Source organism: Podarcis erhardii (assembly GCF_964252035.2).
Source record: "Podarcis erhardii genome assembly, chromosome: 13".
NCBI lineage: Eukaryota > Metazoa > Chordata > Lepidosauria > Squamata > Lacertidae > Podarcis > Podarcis erhardii.
In genome coordinates this window covers 17,067,205-17,091,475 of record NC_138502.1, presented here as the reverse complement: position 1 = coordinate 17,091,475, position 24,271 = coordinate 17,067,205, and the positions used below count along the sequence as shown (strand labels likewise).

Below are 24,271 nucleotides of genomic sequence, written 5' to 3'. Positions count from 1 at the left end.
TTGACAGGTGGGCGGTTCTGCTCACCTATCAAAGAAAAGCCACAGAGCATGGACATGAGGATCACTTCTCCACCTCTGTCATAAAGCCTAGGTAAAGGTAAAGGGGACCCCTGACCATTAGGTCCAGTCGTGACTGACTCTGGAGTTGTGGCGCTCATCTCGCTTTATTGGCTGAGGGAGCTGGCGTATAGCTTCCAGGTCATGTGGCCAGCCTGACTAAGCCGCTTCTGGCAAAACCAGAGCAGCGCACGGAAACGCCGCTTACCTTCCCGTGGGAGTGGTACCTATTTATCTACTTGCACTTTGACGTGCTTTCGAACTGCTAGGTGGGCAGGAGCAGGGACCGAGCAATGGGAGCTCACCCCGTCACGGGGATTCGAACCACTGACCTTCTGATCGGCAAGTACTAGGCTCTGTGGTTTAACCTACAGCGCCACCGGTGTCCCTTGTCATAAAGCCTAGTTGATAGCTAATAATCACTTGGATTTAGGCATCACCTAGGCAGTCATCCATGTTTACTTTCTCACCGAAATACATTGTGCTGCTTTGATGAAGCTCTCACCCTGCTCTCTGCAGCGCAGAGTCTCCAGCTAACTCTACCACATGGAGAAGATCTCTGACATGTGACTGTTCTTAAGCTTCTGGTGAGATGTCATGTTTACACAACCACAGCTCAGAGGTTGTCCTTTCAAGGTGGTTATCCAGACATAAGAGGCCCTGTCCATAAGTCCCAGAATTCTTACCTGGCCACACGCTCTCTTAGAATAATAAAATCATAGAACGGTAGCATTGGAAAGGACCACAGGGGCCATCTAGTCCAACCCCCTGCAATGCAGGAATCTTTTTGCCCAACGTGAGGCTTGAACCCACGACCCTGAGTCTCAAGTCTACCGCCTGAGTTACATCCATCATAGGCTCTTGCGTTGATTATCGTCAGTGCAGGACTTTAGGGCCGAAGTCCAGAAGGGTCTCTAAACAGGGCCAGTACCCTCACTCTCCTTCTGACGCTCTTGATTCATTCGAAGGATGCTTTGTTCCTCTAGGGAACAGCAGAGAAAGCTTTGCAGTTTAAACTGGTGTTGGGATGAAAGAACAAGGACTCAGAAGCCGCCCCCTTGCTGCCAACAAGTGCTGTTGACTCTCTTTCGATTCCCAGCCCCTTGAGGCCTGCTCTGCACACCCCGCAGAACGATGCGGTGGAGAGATAATGGGATGAACCTGGACCACTTCAGACTGAGTGGGAAAGCACTTCTGAGCACCGCATGCAGAGAACCTGCAAGCCAGCTTCTCATTTAATTGTTATTGTTTAGGTATGGCGAAAACAACAAGAAGAAGAACCTCAGAAAATAATTTTAATCCCTGCAAGCAAGAAATAAAATTTAAAAAATACTTCAGAGAGGAGGATTCAAGCTCAGCCCACTCCCAACCATGCCATTTTTCTACGTAGCGGGTTTCATGCATAGGGGAGAACAGTGCTTTTTTCTTATTTTCCTACTCGTATTGAAATACTGCCCCTCAATGAGGCCAAACTTAGATTCACAAAATGTTTAGGGGTATGCGTACCCCTGCATACCCCCCAGAAGAAAAGCACTAGAGGAGAATTCAAAAACTGGATTCCCTAGCTGAATTGGTACAATCCACACTAACACTTCGAGTTTTTTTCATCACTTCATTCGCCAGCTTTTTTTGCTTATTCTATTTAGACCAGGTCTGAATCTCCTTTACCTCTTGAGCAGCGGCTGATAAATCTTTGGTGGCCTCAGTGGCCATCCCAAATTTGCTTGTTGCTAACACACAAACACACATACATACGGGACAAGGTGGTGTCCCTGACCTTATGCTATATGTCTCTAAAATGTAGCATGAATTCTGGCAGAAAGCACCTATTCATCTTTCCAGCTCTAAGCTTAGAATTGAGGCAGGAGGCGGCACACAGGGCAGAAATTTGATTTGGTGATTCGCACCTTCCTAAAACAATATGCAAATAAAAAAACACCCCATAGTTACCTTTTGGACTTCTCCAAATTCTGCAAGGCAGCTTTCCAAACAAAAAGCGTGTACTAAAGAATGCAAAACAACAACAACAACATACCATGTTTGTGAAAACAACATACACAATTGTATGCAAATTGCTTGTAAAAAATGTATATAGTAGGAGAACTGTGCATTAAAATAATGACAAATTGTCATGAGGACTTTCGAAAAAAATTACAAATGGATGTGCAAGGGCAGTGAACCAAACCTAAGACTGGAAAACCGAGTAACTCAGAGAAACCAAAATTAAAAGAGCCATCTGCCCCTAGGGGCAGGGAAGAAAACAAGCTCAGAACCAGAAGGGGGCTGAGGCTTGCTGTGCCACAGCCCTGGGTGGGCGTCCTTAGCTCACAATGGCTCTTGGGCACAATGCACACAGCAAGCCAAGATGCTCTGCTCCCACTTCAGTTCAGAGCTATAGTGAAGAGGGTGAGCGAGATAACCAAACCCTGCTTTTGAACAAGTATATCAGAGGTTGAAGAGTGATCAGAAGTTGTTATCACCCAGATTGACAGCTGTGTTTGTGACATAAATTTGCTAGTTGTCCCCTCCATAATTTCACAGACAAAAATAGGGAAACATTTAATACACACAAGGGAATATTATTTTGACACATGCTCACCCTGCCTATTGCACCAATATATTGCCAAAGGCAATATATTTGCTGTGTGCAGTAACATGTCATTTCCCACTTTTCAAAACCAAGGTGTTTTATGCTGGTGGGGTGTGTAGAATTGTCCTACCATCTGTTAACAGAAGTTTCAAAGCCTTACTAGCATTTCAAACTGCTGTTGTGTACACTGCGTTATGCTTTAGTGTTCATGCACAAGCATTTGTGCACATGTGCACTAGAGGTAGCAAGACTCACCTTTTCCTCACTCAGAGATCTAACTTCTGGGCACCCAGAGAGAGAGACAGACAGACGGACGGACGGACAGACAAATGAATTCTGAAAAACGACAACACTCACAACTTGGACTAACACATTTCAACATTCTCAAACGCGGGCACTTCCAGACTATCACTATTTTCAGGTGGGATTCAATTATGTGCTGACAAATTCAGGTTGATTTGGAGTTCTTGTGCAACAAACCGGCTACTCCAAAAGATTGGACTTTTTGCAATAAGTGATGGGGAAATGCATTGGAAAGTGAGGGTGGATCCACTTGGGGTGGATCTACACCCAGGGGGAAAAAAACACTATAAATAAGTCAGAAATTAAATACAAAAGAAAAAAAATGCTATGGAAAAGCACTTAGAATTTTGTTTTGCTCTCCTGCACTATCTGGTCACTAAGGGAGATTGGGAGCCAGGGCCAGCTCTACCATCAGGCAGGATGCTGTGGCAGCCTCCAGCAGCAGATATAGGTGTTGGGGTCAGCGGTGAGTTGCTGGGATGGAAAAGCTATGTGTCACACAGCCTGCCCTGTGCCCCCTAAGCAAGTCTTTTGCCCTGAGATATTCTGGAGGACGTTGTCTCATCCACTGAGATTCAGCGACCAGTCTGGTTGGCATGGAATGGGTGAGAGGGGCCTCTCATCTTTTGCCTCAGGCAGCAAAATGCCTTGGGCTTGCCCTGAGTTGGAGTTGACATTCCAGGATTTGTTGGGCGCTGCAGCAATCTTCAGCAACTGCTGCTGCTGCACATTGTTGTCGGCAAATCATGAAAATGCAGGGAACCCAGGGACGCCGCAAGGAAATGAGAGATGTTTTGAACAGTTTTGTGCCAGGGGCTTTGGGGAAAACCAGAGGGAAAGGCCAACTGTCCCTTGGTTTATGGGTGTCCATGGATCAAGGGTCATCTGCAGGACTGGGCAGGGATACCTCTTCCCCCCCCACTTCCTCCCATCCCCGGCAAATTGCCTGTTCAATAAATAATATTGTGTTTCAAAGCAGAGTCTTTGAAGGGGACGTGAGCTGTGACAGCTGAGCAAAGGGAAACATGAAGCTATTAGAGGAGGAAAATGTACTTGGGAGGAGAGAGAGAGAGAGAGAGAGAGAGAGAGAGAGAGAGAGGAGGCAATTCAGCACTTTGAGCTCTGGGTGCTGAGTTCAGTGTTATCTGACACCCGCCCTTGCTCTTCTCTCTCTCCCCCCCCATCTTCTTTTCAAAATTTGACTTTCCAGAGCTCCTTCACAATTGCGCCTGGCTCTCGTTGTGGGGGAATAGTTTAAGAAGGGTGATGGTCAGATTGGGAACAGGCAAACAAGGCATTTAATGGGCAACAGGAGAGGGTGAGGCCTTAAGCAGCATCGCAGACTGGCAAGGTCTGAGCCAGCCCCCAAAGGGGCACGGGGACAACTACTTCTTTTGTTCGTGAGCTTTCATAGTTTGGCAAGGGGTCAGTTATAACCTTCTGTGTTTCATGTGCACATACAGGCATCTCCCCACTTACACGGGGTTACGTTACATTCCCGGCTACCGCACATATATGTGAAATCACGTGTAGTGGTGAACATAATCCGAAAAGCCTGCAAACACCCTCAAAACCACTGGGAACCCTTGAAAAACCCTTGAAAAACCAGCAGCAGTTACCAGACTGGCATGAATGGTGGCAATGGTGGCTCTCAGTCTTCCTCATCGCTGATGATGTGGAAACAGCAATGGGGGGGTAGACCAGTACCCCGGAATGCCTGGCTGTGATTCAGAAGTATACTGGTACCCCAAAGTGCTTGGGATTGCTCTTTTTCCTCCATTTTTGCAGCTTTCTCACTGTTCTTTGGCCATTTTCGCCCTTTTTGTGTGCCTTTTTTTTTTGCAGCTTAAATTGATTTAATTATTTCCCAGCCCCGCATATATATGTGGTCACTCACGGGTCAAATGTGCATATGTGAGGAGACCTCTGTACCTTTTCCATCATCCTCAGCCATTGGCCACATTGGCCAAGATTGATGGGACAGACTCCCCCCTCTAAAAGATTTGTGCAAGCCAGGAGATGAAGCTCTATAGCAACCTTTGCTAACCTGGGGCTGGCTGGGGCCAATGGGAGTTGTAGCTCAAAATATCTAGAGGGTGCCAGTTGGTGAAGGCTGCTCTGTAGACTCTTGCTATGGAGGTGCCTAAGTCTGTGTAAGGAATTGGGGGGGAGGCAGAGCACTTTTTCAAACTGAGGCTGTCAGCCTATGGCTACTTACTCATCACCTCTTGCACTTCTGATGCAAGCCTGGCAAAGGGCAAATGTTTTCTAGTCAGCATGCCAGACCCTTATATCCCCCAACCCTAGGGTGGGCTGGGGGGCAAATTTGACACATGGGGAGGGCTACACACCTGTCAATCACTTAGTATCACTACAACATCAGATGATGCTGTGCGTTGAAGTTCAGATTGCTGCAACTTCAAAGTGCAGTGTAGGGGCTTTTTGAAAGCCCTTTTGCAAACAGCTCTGAGCTGCTCTTTGAATCTCTGAAAGCCAAAAGATGAGCAGTGGGAGCGTTCCTTGCTCCAGCAGCAAAGGAACAATCCTGGAGCTCACAGTTGCTTCATTTCAGCCACATCAGTATTTGCCCCACACCTGACATCACATACATCATCAAATGTGGAGCGAGTGGGCACGGTTTGGAGGGACATGGCCTTGCAAGCCAAACAGAGACCTCTGGTGGACCAAGTCTGGCCTTTGGGATGGAGCTTCCACACCCTTCGAATACAGTCTCATGATCCCTGTGGATTGGCTTGGGTGGCTGGGGCCGATATGGGTTGGAGTCAATGAGATCTGGAGGGCACAGGTTCCCCATCCCTGTTGTAGGAGCAATATGCTTGCCAGACTCCCAGGCTGCCTTTCTGGACTGAAACACATCAAGATGGCCTATGCTCTGCAACTTCTGAAAGTACATTTCTAACACCAAAGAGTGTTGATTGCTTAGCCGCCAAATCCAACATGGTAGCGATGCTGTCATCACTAACATTACCACCTATGAAGCTTGGAACTAACAGGTTTGCAGGCAGTGTGAATTGGCTGAGTAACAATATTAGCTCAGGTCACTTCTTTTAAAACTTATTTCATTCATCCTTCTGAAACAGAAACTTGCTCACAAGATATAAACCCCAATCACCTCCGCCCCAAAGACCCACATTTCCCCATTTCATAGGGAGGAAATGCTTTTGAGTCTTTCCCACAAACATCTCCCTCCCTGGCCTTCACATCTTTACTCAAATTTCATCTTAGCTACGAGCTCCCTAGATGTGAAAAACGGGGTTGACAATATGCTATCCTTGGTAGCTGTGGTATGTGTTAAAATGGCAGACTGTGCCCTACATGGCACCTTAGCTTTCATGCCCATGCATTTCATCTCTGTGTGCCCAAGGGACTCAATGCATTTACCCACCCACTCAAATTTCTGATGCATTCACCAATTTCTAGAAACCCTGGGAAGGGAGGCTAAACACTGATGCCTCTCTACAGTGGTAGCTCACTCTAGCAAAGTGTCAAATGTTAACCCCAGCAGTATCATGATGGGATACTGCTGAAATATGGGGTGGGGAGCGAACAGGCACAGCTGTTATCTCTGGTTGGTGGCATGGACAGGCTCAAATGAGGTATGGGCAAGATGCAGGGATGGGACACTTGTGGCTGCCATCAACTTAGAACTCACTCACTTTCGCCAGTTGTCCTTGTGTGATTGTTACTCCGGTCACATATTGTTGCTCCAGTCTTTGATAAACCAATGTATCGCTCTATGAATCTGTAGCCCAGAATAGATGACATATGGAAGGCACCATTGAGTAGTAGAAAAAGTCACCAGGGCAATTGAGCCTTCCTACTGGAGGATTTCCCTTGAATCTGTTGCCAGGTTAGATCTGATTGCTGGATGCCAGGAACAGGGCCTTGCTCGCAGTGGCCCCCTGGTTATATTATTTATTAAATTTGTATACTACCCTTTGTCTGAAGATCGCAAGGCATAAGCACACACTCCAGAGGGCTCCTCCAACCCCCATTTCTCCTCTCTTTTAGGTGGGATTTCACGAACTTAGTTTAGAAGGCCCTTTCCTGTGATCTTCGCCCAACCAACTCTACCATGCTCAGTCGTCCAAGGGTCTCCTGCACCCTGAATGGACTCTACCCACTTTCTCTTGCTGCCACCCATGCCTGGAACCACCTCCCATAACGCCTCTGTGTGACCACCAGTCCTGTTTGCTTCAAGTCCAAACCTCACATTTCCCACAAGTCTTTGGATCGCCCGCTGCCCAGGCCCTGAGCTAAAGAACATTTAATTGATGCAATCACATATTCTTCCCTTGCCTCCTCACGTCTCCATTTGCTCCCTTCACCTGCTACTTCCCTGAGTCTCTTGTAGATCTTAAGTCCTTTGGGGAATTGAGTCCTTTGTACAGCACCATGCACATAGATGGTGTGAAAGGAAGAAGGGAAGGGAGGGATGTTTTTTTTTAAAAAAATGGCAGCTTTTGTTTTATGCAGAATCCCTGGATTTTACATGCTTTGTTTTCATTGCTTAATGGTTTGTTTGACTGGTCTTAATTCCTCTCATATTGTTGCTTTATTAGGTTTTACAGATTTCTTTTATGTTGAAAAGCAGTGTATAAATATTATTAGTAATAATGATAATACTCATAAAGGGGTGGCAGTCACACTCAGTGTTTCTCTGGCTGCCATTAACAAGCAATGGTCAATGAAATGGATCAGGGCCCTGGAAATACTGGGTTTGATGACATCGCAATACTGAAGGAGAAGGCAAGGAGAAGGAAGTGTCACAGGGTGGTGGCAACTGCCTCTCATGACGCACAATGATGACCTCATTGCATGATCCAAAGTGGTCTGCAAGCAAGTGATGTGTGACTGTGGCAACAACCCTGAGAAGACTACCTCTGCATCTTTTTCTTTCTTTCTTTTTTAAAAAACCTCTCAGTTTTGGGGGCGTAAATGAAGAATTAAGAGTAAACAGCTTGGTTGATCACACATTTGATTAAAGAACAGAACAACAGAGGAGTATGTCAACCACAGATCATGGGATATGTTGTTTTTGTATTCATGTTATTGATTTTAATAAAGGTGATTTGTGTCTTCGTGTTTGCATATTTGATACTTTAATTTTACAAATTAAATATCTCAGCCTATTGTATCTCACAGAAGGAGTTGGAGATTTTTAAATACCCTCTGCAGAAACAACCCAAAACTTTTGCAGTTTCCAGCCTACCCTTTGGCCACCTTCCTCCTGTTGACTGTTTACAGTCTCACCAGCTCTGAGATTTCTCTCCATCTTCCCTCATCTCTGTCACTGGAGCAGAGGGAGGCTGAGTTTGTGGGCTGTGGGGGGAGAAGGATAAAAGGAGGCTTCTGTTCTGTTACTGTCTGATGATAAATATATCTCTACATTCGCCCACTCAAAATGCCTCAAGGCGAGGAATGGACGCCATTTGGTGTTTTTGAAGCACCTGGTACAAAAGAAGCGCAGTTCTGCAACAGAATGGGAAGGCCCAGCTGCCTTCTGGAGGGGACAGGGTTGCAAATTGGGGTTTTGTGGTATCTTATCTTTTCAGATTCTTCGAGTGCCTGGTTGTGGTTTGAAGTTCATTGAAGGCTTACTGGGGAATGTTTGCGTGTTTCTACAGTCTACATTTGCATTGGAATTGTTTTAAAGAGGGGTTTTTTTATCATTTGTTCTTTGCCGCTCTAGGCTCCTTTGGGAGGAAAGGTGCGGGTATACAGTTGACAAACAAATAAATGCAAAGTTGGCAACTTCTTTTCCCCCTAGCACGGCTGTGTGTTTGTGTTGCTTTTTAAACAAACACATGGCATGCAAAAATTCAAGAGGCACGTTCAGTGTATGAAGTAGGACAGTGGTACCTCGGGTTAAGAACTTAATTCGTTCCGGAGGTCCGTTCTTAACCTGAAGCTGTTCTTAACCTGAGGTACCACTTTAGCTAATGGGGCCTCCTGCTGCTGCCGCACAATTTCTGTTCTCATCCTGAAGCAAAGTTCTTAACCCGAGGTACTATTTCTGGGTTAGCAGAGTCTGTAACCTGAAGCGTCTGTAACCTGAAGTGACTGTAACCCAAGGTACCACTGTACTAAAAAGAGTGCCTCTGAGCATGTGCAAAGTGTGGGTCCTGAATAGTCCTAACTCCCACACACAGAGGATCAGATTAAAGCATGCTGAAATGTTGAAACAGACCCTCCTTCTTCCTTCACCCCAACAGCTGCGTCTACCTGAGTCTCAGTCCCTTTCTTCCTTCCCACCCAGCCTCATCAGTTTCATTGCTCCTCAGGTTCCCACAAGCTCCTATAGCTTGCTCCCCCTGTCTCTGGCCCTCACTTCCCATCAGCCTCTGGGGCCCTTTACCTGTTGCCACTTTCCTTGAGCACTGGCTCCTATTTCCTGCAATGGTCAGAAGCTCAGCTCCAAACAATAAATTTTGAGGTATGGGGGGGGGGTCAGTGTGGCTGCCCCTGCTCTGTGGAACAGCGCCCCCTGTTGAGATAGGCCAGGCGCCCACTCTCTACATTTCCCCAGAAGACATTTTTGCTCCACCCAGCTGGATGAATAAGTGTCTCCCATACGGTGTTCATTCTGCATTGTTTCTGTTTATTTTTGTAACTGCTATTTAGCTGTTTCAATCCTATTTTGTGCATCGCCTTGGGACATGTGCGGAAGGTAATGAATAAATCACAACAATAAATTTTTAAAACCCACTGATGTGTCTCTCCTGTGACTCAGGCTTCCGCAACCAGGTGCCCCTCAGACGTTTTGGAGACTACAACTCCCATCATCCTCAGCTATGACAGCTGCTGGCTCGTCTCCCAGTTTCTTGCCTCCCAGTTGTCTACAGATGCTCCTCTCCCAGTTTCTTCCCATTTACTTCCTCCACATACCAAGGGAACCAAAAAACCCAGTTCTGTGAACTCACGAGATTACCACTTGGAGATCCAACGAATCTAAAGCTTCCAACGTGACCAAAACTCATATTAATAACTATGGCAATAAGCTTCATAAGGCCATGATATCTAATGAGCATCTGATAAAGGTTTTGCCATAATATGGGATTGGGTCATTTCTTGTGGGTCAACAGGATTATCTTCTGTTGTGTACTGAACGAGGTTCTCATGGAGAGAGACCAGGAGCCCTTCTGACTTCGGCTGGAGTCCCTTCAGCTTCCGAAGAGACCTCAGGAACCCAGACTACAAAAAGGAAAAAGGAAAAAAGAAAGCCAAGCCAGATCCCTCTCCCCTTTTCAAGATTTCTGGCTCCAGAGAGCATCGACGCTCAGTCCCCGCACGGCCAGTCCTAGGAACTCCTCGTATGAAGGCTCATTACAAAACCTCTTTTCTCCATTCGCCACCCATCCTGATGCTCACACTAGGGGGGACTCCGCGCCCGCGTGGTGGTGAGAAGGAGATTTACGTGCATTTCATAGAGGTGTGCAGAAAACAAGGTGGTGCTCTAAGGCGCAGGTGCCAGTTGTGGGTGTCTGGCTTTGTTATCATTAACATTTTTAACGAACTGTATTTACTTGGCATTATCCCAGCAGCATCAGCTGTGAATCTTTGGTGGTGCTGATAAAGGTAATAATAGTGATGATAGTTGTTGTATATGACAGGTACCAAGAGAGACAAAACACTTCCATAGGCTACAATGACTATCCAAACATCGGTTAGCTCTTCGCTTTCATAGACGAAATGCTGACAATCCCAGGTCGGTTTTGTGAATGTATTGGGCGCACTAAGGCACACATATGTGTTGTGGTGTGTGTGTGTGTGTGTGTGTGTGTGTGTGTGTGTACCAAAACATACGCAGACATCCAGGCTAGCTCATTGCCCGAAATTTGGTGAAGCCTGACTTTTATATCTGACTGTCGACAGTCTAGACCAACACACGCGCGCTCCACACACATGTGAATGCGGGCAGAGCGAATGTTACCGCGAGTGTCAGACATGTGGAGAATGTCGACATTCCCCACGTTTCGGATATTCACCGCTACATCCTGCTCGCTTGCTATCTGTCGTGTGCGTTCCTCTCCTATTCAGATCTATCCGCTTTCTGTCTCTCTCTCTCTCTCTCACACACACACACACACCACCCAGCAGACGAGCCCACTTCCCCCCAGGTTGGCGAGGTCGGGGCGGGAAGCCGGGGCGTCGTGTCCCTTTAAGAGTGGTCCCTCTGACATCACGGCCAGCTGCAGGGAGCCGGGCTTGGGGTGTGTGTCTGTCTGTCTGTCTGTCTGTGTGTGTGTGCGCGCGCGCTGGGCTGGGGCGATTGTGAATTCTCCTCGCGCCCCTCGTCAGTTCCCAGCCAAGCGGATCCCGTGATCGTGCGGGATCCGGCCGCGGGGGCGCCCTGTGCGTGCCAGCCTGTGTGTTTGTGTGCGTGCGTGTGAGTGTGCGAGTGTGTGAGAGGGAGAGAGGGGGAAAGCAGGAGGGAGGGGGACCGAGAGACAGGCAGCCACCTCTCGGCACCCGACTGCGGCATCACTGCCCGATCGAAGCCCCCCAGGACAAAATCGGTAGCAGCCTTTCTCTCTCTCGGGCTCCCTCCTCCTCCCTCCTCCGGCGCGCCTCCACCGCAGCCCCCCTCGCCCGCTCTCTTTTTCCATCCAACGATCCCTCCCCCCCCCGGCACAGCCACTCTTCTCTCCCCCCCTTTTGGGGGTCGCCCTCCAGATAACGAGGCTATCTTTGGCTCAGGGAGACCCTCCTCTCCCCCAACTGGGACTTATTGATTTAATTCTCCCCCTCCCTCTTTTACCCGCATCTCTGCTGCGCTCCCTGACTCCCCCCCCCCAAAACGGGTTTTCCTCCTGCTGCGATTTCTGATCGCTCCCCACTCGCTCGTTCTCCCTTTCTCTGCTGCTGCATTCCCTTGCCCCCCCCCCCCCGAGCCTCTCGCCATTGCGTGGCTTTTTCAGTCCTTTGCCTCCTGCCTGGAAACACCCCCCCCCATAGCACTCCCCTCTCCTCCGCCTCCTCCTCCTCCTCCTCCGGACCCTCTTCCTTTCCTTCCCTCTCTCTCCTTCTGCCGGGATCCCTCTTCTATTTTCTCCCCCTTTTCCGCGTCCCCTATTCCTTCGTCCCTTCGAGGGCTTCCCTTTCCCCCTCCCCCATCCGCTGCACCCCTTTTCAACCCCCCCTCCGCCTCCCCCCTCTCCTGCACCCCTCTGCCTCTTCCCCTCCTCTCCTTCTGCGTCCCTCGTTCTGTCGTCTGCTCGCGCGCTCCCTTCTTCCCCCTGCTGCATTCGTCCGCTTGGCTCCCTTTTTCATCCTGTCATTCCCCGTCTCCCTCCTGCTGCTCCTGCTGCATTCCTTCTTCCGGCCCCCCAGCTCGGCTCCTCCGGCCCCCAGCTCCATATTGACCACCGCCAGCTCGCCCTCCTGCTCCCACCCCACAGAACCGCGGCTGGCTGCTGCATTCGTCGCGGCCCCCCCCCTTCCCAGAGCTCCCTCCTTCTCCCTCTTTCATTCTGCCGTGTCCCCCCTCCTCGAAGAAGACTGCAGCCCCTTCTCCTCTCATCCATCTCTCTCTCTCTCTTTCTTTCTTTCTCTCTCTCTCTCTTTCCTCCTCTTCTTCTCCTTCTTCCACTTTTTGGATGAAGCAAACTTCTGGATGGGGCCTTCCGCGATAGAGACCCATCGTCGCTTGGGGGTCGCGTAGTCACCGGCCCTTCAAGAAGATACCCTCCCTTAAGAAAGAGGGAACGGGTGACATCCCATCCCAACTCCCAGCCACCCCTTGGAAGGTTGGAGCGAGAAAAAAAGGAGAGATAACTAAGAATAAAAAGCAGGAAAGCGATGCAGGTGCGGTGGAAGAGCAAGGATCTCAAAGCTCCGGTGGGATTCTAACAGCAAGGTGAGAGATACAGACCCCGGCTTAGCCCACCTCCCTTCCCAACGGTGCGCTGAAATCCCTGCTAGTAACACAGCTGCTACATTGTCCTGCTTGGGAATCGCCTTCCCTTCGCTTCAAGGCAGGTTGCACTCTCTGTGTGTCCATCTGCATTAGAGACCCAGAATGAGGAGAGGGGTTATCATGGCTCAGATCAGCTAATAGTTCTAAGAGGATGGAAGCCTCAGAGTTACACAGGACTCTTCCCTGGCAGCCCCGGAGTTCTGTGCAGTTAAGAAGCTTGTAACCTGCTTGGCTGGCCCTAAGTAAAAGAGAATCTCGCTACTGTAATGTCATGCTGCTCTTTTGGGTTCCCACTCTGGATGATTCGCCCAGTGTTGTGTTACTTTGGACAACTTTGGCCTGGGTGTGAGCTTGTGGCCTTTCCTTGAGGGGCAGCGGAATGGCTGTTTTGTAGCACCTGATGTGCATTGCAGATGCTTAACTTTTAAGCCCTCTGGTTGGTGTGTTAGTGAATTCCTCTAGATCCTCTTGGATGAAGGATGGGTTTTCTCTGGTACATAACAGCACAGATTGGCGATGATGTGTTTGGATTCTTTGGTAATAAGTTAGTGAAGAGAACATACATCCTTAACTCGTTTCTGTGCGGTTCTGTTATTGCACTGAAGTGCATGGGAAGCAATTTTTATTGGCATAATCCTCCTCTCCCCCAGAGATGTGGAGTCTGTGCAGGTGGGAACTTCCCTTGCTAGTACATATATGTGCGTATAGTCAATACAAAACACTGCATGTCACTTCATATGAAATCTCATGTTTTTCCGTGTGTGTGATTCCCGTTACACCCAGTAAGCATGTACGGTTCAGCGTCCTTTCTGTAGATTTCTCTGGCTTCCTGTAGAGCCAAGCACAAACACAAAACTGATTTCAAACAGCTGCCTTCAGTTAAACCTTTTCAACTATAACATTACCTACGGAGCCGTGTGGGTTCATGCCTTTATACAACACTACACCCATCTTCCTATTTATTTATTTTTTGACGCCTAATAGATACAAATCCCTTTAAATGCATTTTGTATGTGTGTTGCAAAACAGCCAGAACTGCTAATTTAGATGAGCCGTATGCTGCACCAGTATAGTGTGTGTGTGTGTGTGTGTGTGTGTGTGTGTGTGTGTGAGAGAGAGAGAGAGAGAGAGAGAGAGAGAGAGGGAGGATTGATGGATGTAAATTCATTCTGCACCTTTCTCTGTGCACTGCACTGCCTGGCAGGCAGGATGTCTGTGATTTAAAAACAGTGTTCTATGTTAGGAGAGTGATTCCAGCCCGTAGTTTGGTACTGTCCCTTTAGCACACTTCCAACATAGCACTAGTATGTTTCACTGGTTTTGTTCTGTTTAAATACAGCATGCAGCATTAGGGTAGCTTTGACACCTTTGTCAAGGTGTTGCACTGGTATGTAATGCATGTGCCTGTGATTTTCTACAGCACTGTGTGTGTGTGTGTGTGTGTGTGTGTGAGAGAGAGAGAGAGAGAGAGAGAGAGCGCGAGCAAGCAAGCAAGAGCTCCTCTTCAATCCTTTTAACATCAATCTGTCTAGATTATCCAATGGTGTGTGTCTGTGTTTGTGATTACTATTAGCTCCTGTCTCTCTAGCTTGTGTGTGCAATTTCACAGGGTGGTGTCAATTGAATTATGTTTACGCTTACCTCCCACCCCTCTTCATGTTAGTGCACGTAAGGGTACCTGATTTATGGGAGGCTCCTTTAACGCCTCAGTGCTTAGATTACATGGTACATAAAGATGAGGATGAGGTGTGTGTGTGTGTAGTCTTATATGTGCATCTTATTTAACTGTTTGTTTGTTTGTGTGTGTGGCAGGAGTAGATTTAATGTTTGCATATTTCCCATTAATTCTTGGCAGATTGCCCTCTTTGAGAGAGTATGTACTGTGGTCGCACAAGTGAATTCCTTTCAACATTGAAGTCTATGTGAATTCTATACCCTCGGTGTGCATGTTTGTGTGTGTGAATTCTCAATGCTAGCGCACAAATAACAAAATTCTCAGAACGAGCCCTTTGTTTGTACAGACTGCGATATTATAATTGTAACAGCAATTCTGAGGTTTTAGCTTGCGTCCAGGAGCTATTCCCAACCCCTCCTACTCCCCCCTCTGTGTTTTTCTGCTGGATGTGTGAGTCTACTTGAAAGAGAGATGGGCTTCAAGCAAAAGAGCAAGATTTTGCATATAATGCAGTGTATATTTCTGTCTCACTGCGTGCCCCTGAAAACAAACAAACCCACAAATGTTTAATCCCAGATGGTGACATTGCTGTAAGATTGTATTCCCCGCCACAGATGAATATGGTACAGTATTTGCTGGAGGGAAGAGATGTGGTTGCTGTGGAGCTGGGAGAAAGGAAGAGGTACTTGGGGTGGGTTCTGGCATTGAGCTAAAGGGTGAGATTTAATCTAGCATAAGGGTGCATGAGATACAGAGGGGTCAAGCAGAATGTGCGCTGCATTTGTGCTAGGTTTGTTACATTTGTGGGGGGGGCGCACACACAATCAACTATACAATGACAACAGCATGCTGTGGGGCAGAATGTGGGGGGACCCATGTGGTGGTGGTAGAGGAGAAGGAATCGTTTTATGAGTTACACTAGTGGTTATGGGGAGGGGAAACACTTTTATGCTTATTGTATGGGAGGCAGTGTGGTATAGTGGCTAGTGTGTTGGGAGGACACCCTGCACCCTCAATCCCTCCTCATCCATGAAGCTAACTGGCTGGCTCTGGGCCTGTCATGCTCTCTCAGACTCACTTTCCTCACAGGGTTGTTGTGAGGATGAATTGGGGTGGATGGGACAGTTAGTGCCATCCTGAACTCCTTGCAGGAAGAGTGAGATTAAACTGTAACAAAGATGGTTTCCTTTGGCCTATTTATTTGGCCTATGAACACGGGTGGCCCTTTTAACATGGAAAGTCTGTGTTAGGTGGAAAGTGCACCCGTGTGTGTGTGTGTGTGTGTGTGTGCGCACATGGGTGCATGCGCAAAAATCTCCTGGGAAATGTTGCTAGTTTTATTGGAACACTTTTGGTTTTTCTTGAAATTCTGCAGAGGCTTCACCTGAGAAGGAGCCTACAAGTTCATTTTGGATTTCACTTTCGGTGGCATTTCAGCAGCAGTCCCCATTTATATGTTTAATTCATCACAATCCGATCCAGAGTGAGCAGGGCAAAATACATGGGCTTATCCCATTTTGCCCTAATAATATCCCAGTGTTAGTCTTGCAACAGCTCTCTTAGGACAATTGATAGCCAAAATCATCCACTCAGTTTAATAACAGAGCAGCGATTTGAACCTGCATCCCCCTAGTCACAACACCACACTGCAGTCAGTGGCTTAACAGGCCATAGAAGTTGGTTCATTAGGGCAAAAGGGGCACTGCTCCACAATTGGCCTCCAAACAGCCCTTGCCTGCCTGCCTGCCTGCCTGCCTGCCTGCCTGCCTGCCTGCCTGCCTGCCTGCCTTCTTACTTATGGCATTGGCTGTCAGCTTCCTCTTGCTCCTGAATCTCCACGTAGAACTCAGCAGGGAGGAGAAGGATGGGAACAAAACTAGAATGAGTTGGTTCTGCAGGTCATTGGCTCTCTGGCGCCACCTACTGACTAGGCTCCCTGCATCCGCCCAACCAGCCCCAACGGACACCAGCCACTGCAGTTAACGGGAAGCTTTTCCTGCCATGGAAATATGTGGCAGCAAAAGCTCCACCAGCTAAATTTCTATGGAGCAGGCTGCTGTTAAAGGCTCGGGAGCAAGACTGGGGGAAAGGGTGGTCACCCTAACTTAAGGGAAAGGGGTCAAATGTCAACACTCATAGGATCATAGGAAGCTTCCTTAAACCAGACCAGATGACCAATATTGCCTACTCTGACGGACAGTGGCTTTCCAGGGTCTCAGGTTTCTCGGGAGCAAAACTAGAGTTGGTTCTGCGAGTCATTGGTGCTCTGGCTCCACCTTCTGTTTGTCCTCCTTCCTTCCACCCTGCCAGTCCCAGTGAGCACCAGATACTACTGAATGGTTGAGCTCAAACCTAGGACCTTCTGTATGCAAAGCATGTGCATCTCAAACTCACAGCCTTGGATTATAGGCACTTCACTGCAAACCCAATTGAGGTGATGGGTTTATAGATAGCCATGAGCTTCATTCACTCTTAACAACTGGTCAGCATTGGTTCTTGATCTGTAGGTGCTACTCAGCAAGTTTGTACTCAGGCTAGGAGAACATACTCAAGGCAACATAGCACAGATTTGTTGCTCCTTAAGTATCTTCAACCACCCTTTGGGACTCACGAGTTGAGTTTAGACATGGGGGGTGAAAAAGGTAGATGTCTCATACTCTCTCATAACATGTTTATTGAGCAACTGGAGTTTGTGATTGCTATTAAAAATGGACAATGGTTATTCCAGATGAGTTGTTTTGAGCATGGAAATAGAGTACAGAGAACTTTAGGACTCGTGACAGCGAGCACTTACAGATCAGTATATAATAGGTCTTGGAAAGTTGCATTAGACATATTGTATGATGAACCCTGCAGGCCAGCTCTTTGAATATAAGTTCAATGGAGAGATTTCCACTCATCCTTTTCTTGGTGTGGATCTCCTCTCCTGCCAAGTTATTGTCTTTTGCTCATGCACCTCTCACAATCCTGTCTGTTTTCCTTGTACAACTATATTGCCCTTAATTTTTTAATTGGCCCTATCCTGCAGATTGATACTGTGTACGCATTACGACTTACTCTGGCTCCAGTGCGCTCCCACTGCTGGTGTTTGAAGCGATGTACACATAACATTAGCCACAATCCCTATCTATCTTGAGAAATACAGCTGTTGGAGGCATTTCCTCACAAACCAGTTCCCATCTGATTTGAAGATGGAAGCCATGGTGAAGCTGAGGTGTGTACGCTAGAAACAGTCATTGCACATGTGCAGATGGCAGGCCATGGCCAGATGACAGCTTCATTGAACAGGAGTTTGGGGGGCGCATTGCAGGCACAGGGAAACATAAAGTGCATTGGGTAAAGGCATTGGGCGCATACAGCAACATGCAAGTGCGCCTTGAAATGGGGAGGGGAAGTGACATTGCTGCATTTTAAGCTGCTATTGTGTGCATCCCTGCAATGTGGGAAACAACATATCACTTACAGTAAATTATGCACAAACTACATGAAAAACTTATGTCATCAAGCTGAGCCACAGAACAACCCATCCACCAATACCTATCTGCGCATCCATCATGGCAATAAATATCTGTCTGCCAATCATCCTTCCTCTTCTTCTCTTGTAAATGTCTGTCCACTCTTATACTCTAGAGTTGGAAAATGTATTTGTAGGCTATCTGGTCCAACCCTCCCTCCCCGATGATGCAGGAAACTGAGAGGCAGAGCACCTCCATATTTACTATTATTGTTATTTAATATATATATATATATATATATATATATATATATATATATCACAGCATATCTCCAAATAACTCAAGGGGCCGTACATACTTCTGCGCCTCTCTCTCCACATCATCCTCACAACAACCCTGTGAGGTAGATTAGCTTGAGAGATAGCAGCCAGCCCAAGGTCACCCAATGAACTTCATGGCCGAGTGGGGATTTGAACCCTGGTCTCCCACTTCCTAGTTCAACACTCTACCCACTACACTACGGTGGCTGCCCAGCCTCTGCCTAACGACTTCCAGTGAGTGACAGCCTCACCCAGGTCTTTAAACCTCTCTCTGCTCATGTGATCTACTGTTTGTTTGTTTGTGGGGGGGGTCATAGCTCAGTGGCAAAGCACCATCTCTGAATGCAGAAGGCCCCAGATTCAATCCCTGGTATCTCCAGGGTTGGCTAGGAAAAAAGACCTTGCATGGAACCCTGGAGAGCTGCTACCAGTCAATGTAGACAATACTGACCTAGATGGAGCCATGGTCGGACTCAGCATAAAGGCAGATGCTTCCCATCCGTACCTTTGTCTTTGGCCCCATCTGCACAGTACGTTGAAAGTGGTATTGTGCCGCTTGAAACAGTCATGGCTTCCTCCAAATGATTCTGGGAACTGTAGCTCGCTAAGGGTGCCAATCATTGTTGGGAGACACCCCTCTTCCCCTTAACAATCAACCCCTCTGGGAACTTTAGCTCCGTGGGGGGAAATAGGGCTCTCCTAACGAACAACTCTCAGCAAGCTTATCGGATGACAGTTCCCAGGATTCTTTGGGGTGAGGGGGAGCCATGGCTGTTTAAAGTGGTATGATACGTCTTGAAACGGATAGTGCAGATGGGGCCTTGGGCTGTCCTTACAAACCTCCTCCTATACGTTCCCACAAACATATCATCCACTCTCTCTCCCCCTCTCCCGCCACACACACACACACACACACACACACAAAATCCTTCTCCCTTGAATGTTGTGTATGCATATACAGATCTGGAACAGGAAGAGGAATGTGTGTGAGTAGGGTGACCATATTGCGCCGCCTTCTGTAACCAAAATAAAACAATCACAGATGGGAGGAATTGAATAAAGGTTCTCCTGGGGGGGGGGGGGGAGTTGACACTTCACTGCTAAGGGACTATAAACAATGCTGTGGGCAGGCAGTAGGGGGCGCTGTTACATAGGACAGGGAGGTTGATATTTAGTGGGGTTAAAGAGGAAAGGGGGGAAAGGATGTATTTTTATTTCTCTCCTTAACTAGGGGCGGTATCAGAGAGCGTGCCCTACAAGGATCTGCCCCCCCCCAAGGATTTGGGCCCTCTAACAAGGAACTGCCCCCATTATCCCCCCCCCCCCAATTTGTGGACTCTTGTGGTTAACATATGCTGCTATTTCTCTCTATATAAAAATATACTTTGTGCCTTCTGCGCCCCCCACCCTTTTTCTGGTGCCACCCCTCCCCATGACAGACTCTCTGCCATTCAGACTGCCCCTATCCCCATGGCCCTCCATTCTAGGCCAGATACTATTTTCCTATCCTTCACAGACATGCACATACACACACACACAGAGAGAGAGAGAGACAGAGAGAGAGAGACAGAGAGTTTAGGTCTTTTTTTGGTCCCTCTCTTCAGCACAAATGCAGTCGAGGGCATAAATAGAAACCCCTGGAGACACAAGCCACGGAAAAAAAGTGCTTGAAAATCCATTGTGAGGGGGGTGATGCTGGACTCTCTGAAAGCACAAACATATCTTGGAGAAAACCATAACTATGCAACGGAAGGGAGCAAAGCCTTGATGGCTGGGGGCGTCAGGGGCGGGGTGTGTGTGTGTGGAGATGTGCATGTGGGGCAGACTGGGGGGGGCACTCTGGATTCCAGAGGCCCATGTAATTGGAGGAGACTGGAGGTTGGGGCAGCAGCCATGTACTTGAAGCAACTCACCCATGCTCTACATGTTTTCAACCCCCACCCCACTGCTCCAAATGTATTTCTCATGTGACTCCCATATATCGGTCTGGGACGTGAGGGCAGTTGTCATCTTTTTGTTTCATGACATCAACTTCTGCAAAAGATAAAACAATGGAAGAGATGAGTCTTCCAGTGGAGTGGGGGGTGGGTTGCACAAGAAGGCTTGCTCCCCCCCACCATCCTTCCACAGAAACCCATCAAGAGAACTGGCCTGAAATTATGAGCACTGAGGGCTAGGAAATTGAGGAAGGGATGAGGGGAGCTCAGTGCTTCAGGTGAGATCTCACTGCTTTGCATTCCTAGAACAGACCGTTTTTGTATCAGTGCTAAGCCCCAGAATATATCAAGAAGATTGTCTCTGAGCATGTGCAGAGTTCCATCCAGTGCTCTCTATGTTCACTACAGCCCAATCAGGCACAACTGGTGCAGGGCTTCCAGGTCAGACAGGAAATCATAAGAGGTGGAGAGGTTCAAAAGCATCAGCCAGTTCAAACCACTGCAAGCTTGAACCCCAGAAACCAGTGGGTGGGTGGGTGGGTGGGTGGGTGAGGGGAGAAACCAGCCACAGGTGTGATGGATAATTCAGGGTGTGGGAAGAAGAGTGAGAATGAGAAGGTACAACATTGTTTCTGCTGTTTCCAAGTCTCTTTGTAAAACGTCAGCAGGAAGGACCAGAACCAAAGACTGGTGTTTGGGGATAGGAAGGTAGAGCGTGGCTCAAGACTTTGTGGGGCGTGTGTGTAAGGGGTAAGGGGTCACAACACTGGGCATCTGCTAAGGCCCACTCCCTGCAGAGGTCCAACTGCCGACCTCTGGAGCCTCCTGGTCCCCTTGTGCTCTCTCCTCTAAGAGAGGAGGCTACACGCGCATTGGCTCAAAAGAGGAACAGCGGCGCATCAACAAAAAGAGAGGATGCCAGGTCTGCGTCAAATTTCCATACGCTGATTTTCTGTCAAGATGCAAATTCAGGGATGCATCCATTCAACTAAGTTCGGGTCAGAGTAGTAGAAAAGGCATGCACCTAAGTAAGTAGTGTGAATTTGACTTCAACGGGTCTACTCCTGAGTAGGACCAGCACTGGTTGGGAAAGGCTGCAGCCTGGTGGCCTGCTCTGTCTGCTGTTCAGGTGCTCACCAGTGACAGGCAACTTCAAGGGCTCTCCTGCTTCTCCTTAATCCAGACTTGGACAGGATAGAGCCCATCAAAGAGAGGGCTGTCCTCTGTAAACCAGGGCACATGGCCACCCTCTTTTCCTCTGAGTGCTTGCACAGATTGGCACCAGAAGGAGAGGGCAAGAGGGAGGAGGTCCAGTTCATTGTACAGTGGTACTTCAGGTTAAGAACTTAATTCGTTCCGGAGGTCCGTTCTTAACCTGAAACTGTTCTTAACCTGAGGTACCACTTTAGCTAATGGGGCCTCCCACTGCCGCCATGTGATTTCTGTTCTCATCCTGAAGCAAAATAGTACCCACGGTACTATTTCTGGGTTAGCGGAGTCTGTAACCTGAAGCCTATGTAACCTGAAGCGTCTGTAATCCAAGGGACCACTGTTTGTGGATTGCTGTCCCTGCCTTCCCTCTGAGGCACCCCCCCCCAATAATCTATTGACATGGACGTATAGTAACTTGTTGTTGTTGTTGTTTAGTCGTTTAGTCATGTCCGACTCTTCATAACCCCATGGACCAGAGCACGCCAGGCACTCCTGTCTTCCACTGCCTCCCGCAGTTTGGTCAGGCTCATGTTTGTAGCTTCGAGAACACTGTCCAACCATTTCGTCCTCTGTCGTCCCCTTCTCCTTGTGCCCTCCATCTTTCCCAACATCAGGGTCTTTTCCAGGGAGTCTTCTCTTCTCATGAGGTGGCCAAATATTGGAGCCTCAGCTTCAGGATCTGTCCTTCCAGCGAGCACTCAGGGCTGATTTCCTTAAGAATGGATACGTTTGATCTTCTTGCAGTCCATGGGACTCTCAAGAGTCTCCTCCAGCACCACAGTTCAAAAGCATCAATTCTTTGGCGATCAGCCTTCTTTATGGTCCAGCTCTCACTTCCATACATCACTACTGGGAAAACCATGGCTTTCACTATACGGACCTTTGTTGGCAAGGTGATGTCTCTGCTTTTTAAGATGCTGTCTAGGTTTGCCATCGCCTTTCTCCCAAGGAGCAGGCGTCTTTTAATTTCATGACTGCTGTCACCATCTGCAGTGATCATGGAGCCCCAAAAAGTAAAATCTCTCACTGCCTCCATTTCTTCCCCTTCTATTTGCCAGGAGGTGATGGGACCAGGTGGTGGGACCATAGTAACTTACCTACCTCAAAGGACTGTTGCAAATATAAAGGGGGGGGGGGAGGGGAGAAAAACATACATGACCTTGAGCTCCTGGGCAGAAAAGCAAGATACAAATATATGTCACACAGCACAAAGTTAAACTTCTGCCCATTGTAGAGCCCTGGACTAGAGGCTTGCAGCCAAAGGTTTGTCTAGTCATTTCAAATCAACATGTGAACATTAGCCTTGTGAGTTACTTAGGGTAGTCATATTTCAAAGGGTAAAAACCAGCACACCCAAAAAGTTAAAACAAAATAAAAAAATTCCTTCCAGTAGCACCTTAAAGACCAACTAAGTTAGTTCTTGGTATGAGCTTTCGTGTGCATGCACACTTCTTCAGATACCTGCACACTTCTTCAGATATCTGACACTTCTTCATGCACACTTCTTCAGATACATGCACACTTCTTCAGATACATGCACACTTCTTCAGATATCTGAAGAAGTGTGCATGCACACGAAAGCTCATACCAAGAACTAACTTAGTTGGTCTTTAGGGTGCTACTGGAAGGAATTTTTTAATTTTGTTTTGACCATGGCAGACCAACACGGCTACTTATCTGTAACCCAAAAAGTTGTTGAGCCAAAACACCACAATTTTCGATTGACAATGCGCAGCCTTTCAGAAATTTTCCCTGGATGTTAATTCTGCCTTTGAAATCCCAGGAAAATCTGAACGTATGGCAGCTCTACAATTACTCCTCTTCCCTGTCCACACACACTCCCTTCTCTCTCCCTTCCCTCCATTTCTGCTGGCCATTTCTTTTCTGGCAGCATATACACACTACAGGCACACCTCGTTTTATTGTGCTTCGCAGATATTGCTTCTCACGAGGACGTGGGTGCAGGTGCCAGCAGGGGAAGGAAGTCCGCCACCAAAGCTCTTCTGTCCAAGGGAGTGGAGCTGGCTAGGGCTGGGTCTGGGTTTCCCCCCTCCCTCCCCAGCTGCCAAGGGGGCCTGGCTTAATAGACCACAGTATAGTGTAAACATAACTTTTATATGCACTGGGAAACCCCCCAAAATATGATGTGACTTGATTTATTGCGATATTCGCTTTATTGAAACCATCTGGAACCAAACCAAGGCATGCCAATATACCAAACCAATATACATTTAAAGTAGATTAAAAGCACATGACTTCCCCCCAAGAATCCCGGGACATGTAGTTTACCCCAACAGAGTCACAATTCCCAGCACCCTTAACAAACTATAGTTCCCATGATTCTTTGGGGGAAGTCGTGTGTGTCTATGGTGTGTACTTGAATTAGAGTCCAACAACATCTGAAGGGCCACAGGTTCCCCACCACTGAGCTAGACCCTTCTGACTTCCTAGGAGGAAAGCGAAAACCATTATGCCTCCCTCAGCCCTATGTGGCAGCCAGATCTCTTAGTGTGTTACAATATAAATTCTTTACCCATTTTTTTTTTTTTTTTTGCGGGGTTAAGCCCTTACCTGGAGGCAAGCCCCATTGAACACAGCAGGACTTATTTATGAGTAAACATGCTCATAATTCACCATTCCCAATCTATGGGATCATTTTTGGTGTACAATGGTACCTCAGGTTAAGTATTTAATTCGTTCCGGAGGTCTGTTCTTAACCTGAAACTGTTCTTAACCTGAAGCACCACTTTAGCTAATGGGGCCTCCTGCTGCTGTGCCGCCA

General features: G+C 47.8%; 1 protein-coding gene across 1 annotated transcript in view; it reads left to right on the top strand.

The window, feature by feature from the left end:
* Window positions 1–11,236: 11,236 nt before the first annotated feature.
* The window catches only part of CACNG7 (calcium voltage-gated channel auxiliary subunit gamma 7), a 39,869-nt gene continuing 26,834 nt past the window's right edge, over window positions 11,237–24,271 (top strand). The window contains exons 1-2 of the mRNA XM_081837478.1: window positions 11,237–11,490; window positions 12,577–12,830. The gene's annotated coding sequence lies outside the window, so the exon portion shown is untranslated. The remainder of the gene's footprint in view (window positions 11,491–12,576; window positions 12,831–24,271) is intronic.